Here is a 4,569-nt window from a genome sequence, read left to right as displayed (position 1 = left end):
TCACCAACTCCTGGAGCTTGCTCAAACTCATCATGCCCTTTGAGTGGGTGAAACAGATTAACAATTTACAAATTATCCTAAAGAAAAATGTCCTATTAAGAAAAACTGATGAGCATATGCTATTGAGAAAGATACTGGCTGCAGAAAAGAATGGGATCCATCTCACTGAAACGACAGAATGGTCCCCCGCAAACTCATAGGCTCAGATCCTACACTACACCGAAGATATCGTTTATTAAACCCATTATGCTACTGGCCCGCAGTCAGTCACAGCTCAAACATCACCACATTTATGAAAGACAGTTACAGTCATTTGCAAGATAATTACCATTTTAATCTCAAACCAGCCCATAGGAGCAAATTGCTTTATAAGTAACCAGGTTTTCAGAATGTCATAATGGAATGCTGTGCGTAGCTCAGAAACAACCAGGGGCTTATTTTGTGATTGGCTACAATTGCAGGGAGGTCTGCTCTGCAGTGGGCTGGGGAGAGATGGGGGAGCCCCCTCTCCCGCTCTGTGCCTAAGGGTGGATACAGGGAGCCTCTCGCTTACATCTGTCTGATTCGTAGCTCTCTGATTAACATGGAGGGAGGACGGAGAGAGACAGACAGACAGACACAGGGAGGAAAGAGGGAAAGAAGGGAAAAGAGAGAGAGATGCTGTCATGAACGCAGAGAGGAGAGAGAGGGGAGGGAACAGAAAAGGGAGGGGAGGGAGAAGGGAGGAGAGTAGACAGGACCCCTAGCTCAGAAGCTGGCCTGAACGAGGAGCCAGGTGTGGGAAAGCACTGAGATCCTGGGACTCCAGCAAGAACACTGATAATAAAATAAGTTGCCAAGTTGATAACTTCATTTCCCGGTGCAGGACCATCTCTGAAAAACAGGAAGATCCAACTTCAGCAGATGTAGCCAGGACATTGCAGTGAGGAATCCATTTAAGACAGAAAAAAAAAGATCTGAACAAAAAGGGGAAAGGCAGGAGCTCCGGAGGGCTAAGGAGGGGGTTGTGCTGATCGAGGGGCTTGTGGGAGCCCAGTGTGACTCTGAGGAGCGAGGAGTAGAGTAGATCAGGCTGGATGGTTTGGAAGCTGCTGGCCGTGGGGGCACTTCAGCAGCGCTTTACCTCAGGAGTCTGAGGCGTGACATTCACTGGCAGGACACCTGTCGCTGCAGGCACAGAAGGGTATGCGCAGAACTGAATCACCACCTGGGGTCCTGGTGGAACATAAAGATGAGAGAGGGCATCCCGTCACTGCCTGATCTGGAGATGTTGAAACCTCTGGGAGCCAGCCACCCAACCATCCCTTTAATTTCCTCTAAAACATTCCCATAAAACACGGCTCCGACCTTGGTTACCTTCACCTAAAGGTGTCTGACATTATCTGACTGGGGACACAGATCAGATCCTAGGAAGGGAGGAGGAAGACACGGCGAGAGATGAGAGGAGGCATCAGGGAGGCAGAACCAAGAAAATAACTTTCTAGAAAGGGCCAGCAGGAGCCTCGTGCAGGGAGCTGGGGATAGAAAAGCAGGCAGTGGGTGTGGCCCCATGGCTGCCAAGGGTGACTCTGACCATCACAATTGCAGAGGAGGGGTGGGCAGAGGTGGGAAGCCAGACCAGTCCATAAAGATTGAATACAGATGAGGAGGAAACTGGATCCTGTGAACACATTTCCAGAGGTCTTTGTGTCACTGGAATTGGGGGGTGGGGGTGGAGAAAAAGGCCAAGAAACAGCAGGGATGTGCTCTGAAAGCATCTTTCCTCCCTGAGATGGCAGTGGCTGGGCCAGAGCACGTCTGTGAGAGAAAGGGGTGCAGTGACTCAGGAGGTAGAGGAGGGAAGTGAAGCAAACCCACGGTTGGGGTAGGGGTAACTAGCTCCAGGACAGAAGCGGGAGGCTGGCCGGCCTTTGCTGGCAAGAAGTTCCCCTGTTTCACTGTGAGGCTCACCAATGCCCCCACCCTCCCCTCTTCTAGAGATGCTGGACCACAGCACAGGTCAGAACAGAATGAAGAAAAACACAGGTAACTGCATTCCCAACGCTGCATCCAAACAAGCCTTTGTTCTGAAATCTCCATGGATGTTCCCCTCCAGCCCCTTTCTCCTCCAACCCATGCCTGCTCTGGAGTTTGCTCTTCCTATTCAGGGTACCGGTTCCTCTCCATTCACACAAGCTATATCTCATCCTCACCTTGGGCTCCCCTCACCACCACCCACAGCCCCTTGGAGCCCCCCTCCCCCAGCTCCAGATCATTCCATCTCTACTTGGCTTCAGCTCCCAGCACCGACCATATTCATTATCTGTTATCTGTGGCTGATGAACAAATCACCCCAAAGCTTAGAGCTTAAACAACACTCACTCATGACCTCATGCTTTTCCTGAACCTCCAGAAGCCGAGAGGGGCTGAACTGGGTGCCTCTGGTTTGGGGCCTCGCAGGAGGTCTCAGCGAGGCTGCAACATGAAGCCCCAACTGAGGCTGGGGTGGGGGAGTCCTGCTTCCAGGAAGGTTTTCTCACAGGGTTGGCTTTGGGGCTTCAGCTGTCCTTCCGGGGCGGGGGGCTCTTGGCCTCCCCAATCTCCTCCACATGGCCTTTCCAAAGGATATCCTAGACCTTTCTGCAAGAAAGAGAGCAAACCAGCAAGCAGGAGGGCACCCAAGACAGAAGCAGTGGTTCTCACAAGCCAGTCTCAGAAGGTTCTGTGTGTGCACTGTCACACCAACCTCAGAGCCGCAAGGAGGGGGATGCACAAGGGCATGAGTACAGGAGGCAAGGTCCCAGAGGCCCCACATCCTGACTCACAGCGTACGTTTTGATAAAGTCAGCCTTGATCCTACTGGTCCGTGGCTTTGCAGAAGCAGAAGCATCCTCATCTGATACCTCCCAAGGTAACTTGCATGGGGTCAGAGGTCAAGTGGGGGCGCAGCAAACAGAGGTTGGGGTCCAGAGCTTCAGATCCATTTGAACAAGCATCTTAGAGGACGTCCCATGCCTAATGCAGGTGCCAAGGTGACCCACCAGCTGTGGATGCTGTCATGGGGTTTTACAAGCCCCTCCTTCCTTCCCCAAAGCGTGTGCTGTACTCAACGTTACACAGATGCAGTAGAGGGCAGCCAGCAGAGGTCTCTCTCACACACCCAAGGTCGCTGACTGGATTCTCACTTGAGTATTGTTTCCCAACACAGAGAAAGCAGACACGGAGATAGTGTTGGGATAATTTAGTGGTAATTCAGTGGCATGCCCCTTTTGCAAAATCTCAGTTGCCCGCTGTCTTGTATGAGGGGAGACAAAAGTCTGGGTCACCGGATGCATCCTCTTCCACTTTCTTCTCTGTGCACACCCTGCCTCCCCATGGCCCACTGCTCCCTCACCCCCACGGTCCCCTACAGGTGAGCTTATTGTTAGCTGTTCAGTTTTAATACAAATATGAAAGAGAATCAATGAAAGTGATCTTAGTAAAAAATAGATTTCCCACCAGACAATTATAGAATTTTTCATTCCGATTTCTACAATTCAAAATGAAGCTTGGAGATGATTTTTTTTTTTCAGCAGCAAACCCTGAAACTCCAATCTCTCTGTCAGTAATGCAATTCTGAAGGCTGACTTTAGAGGACTCACCAGGGTGGACTTCTTGACATTAATATAGCAATATGTCAAATAAAAGCTCTGTCTAAATGAGTCCCGGCTCCTTTAATATACTGTGATCCCCTCTGAGAGTCAGGAGGGACTGGGGGGCCGGCACTGCTTCTGCTGGGGATGCCACATGATTGACAGTCACACACGCCACTTCCCAGGAGTTCATTAATGAAGAGCAGGAGGAGAGGCAAGTATTTTGAAAACAGAACAAGAGGTAGCTGTCCAGGGGACACTGATGGGGGCTGCTGATGGGCATTCACCTACATCCTTGCAAACTGATGCAGGTTGTGAACTGTGGACCCCTCAGCCTTGACCGTGACCAGGAAGTCCCCAAACCAGGCCACCAGCCCATAGCCCCACTGGGCCCAGCATTGCTTCTCCCAACTTGCCCAGGTCATGCCAACCTCCTGCTGGAGGGGGCGGTTCCTGTATTTCCCACACGTCCATCTTGCCACTGTAAGTTGTCCAGATCCACTAATCACCTAGGATCCCGGCCCACTGAGGGGGAACCACAGATGCCGCCAGCCACCCCGCTCCTGCTGATGCCTGAGTTTCCAAAATTTGCATTCTTTATTGTTTTACTCCACCCACTCCCCCACTTCTGAACTTTGGGCACAGCTCCCTGGTGGCTCAGATGGTAAAGCGTCTGCCTACAATGCGGGAGACCCAGGTTCAATCCCTGGGTCAGAAAGATCCTCTGGAGAAGGAAATAGCAACCCACTCCAATACTCTTGCCTGGAAAATCCCATGGATGGAGGAGCATGGTAGTCCATGGAGTCGCAAAGAATCAGACATGACTGAGCAACTTCAATTTCACTTTCTCTTTCACTTCCCCATCTCAAGTAATGCCACAGGGTCCATGATCCCTGGGTGGTGGGGGGAGGGTGGGTGGCAGCTTGGGGCCGGGATACAGGAAACTGCTGATTTTGGA

The 4,569-nt window shown here is 51.4% G+C and overlaps 2 long non-coding RNA genes across 2 annotated transcripts; one reads left to right on the top strand and one right to left on the bottom strand.

The window, feature by feature from the left end:
• Positions 1-312: 312 nt before the first annotated feature.
• Positions 313-1,511, bottom strand: LOC132342472 (uncharacterized). Its single transcript, XR_009490859.1, has 2 exons — positions 1,348-1,511; positions 313-1,215 (listed from the first exon to the last, which is right to left on the bottom strand). It is a non-coding gene; the product is annotated as an uncharacterized lncRNA (long non-coding RNA).
• A 100-nt stretch (positions 1,512-1,611) lies between these two features.
• Positions 1,612-3,680, top strand: LOC112441788 (uncharacterized). The gene is made up of 4 exons (XR_003029653.2): positions 1,612-1,680; positions 1,978-2,025; positions 2,604-2,890; positions 3,552-3,680. It is a non-coding gene; the product is annotated as an uncharacterized lncRNA (long non-coding RNA).
• Positions 3,681-4,569: the final 889 nt, after the last annotated feature.

This window comes from Bos taurus, chromosome 16 (assembly GCF_002263795.3).
Source record: "Bos taurus isolate L1 Dominette 01449 registration number 42190680 breed Hereford chromosome 16, ARS-UCD2.0, whole genome shotgun sequence".
NCBI classification, from domain to species: Eukaryota; Metazoa; Chordata; class Mammalia; order Artiodactyla; family Bovidae; genus Bos; species Bos taurus.
Note: the sequence above shows the minus strand (reverse complement) of the source record. Positions and strands in the feature narration are given on the sequence as shown.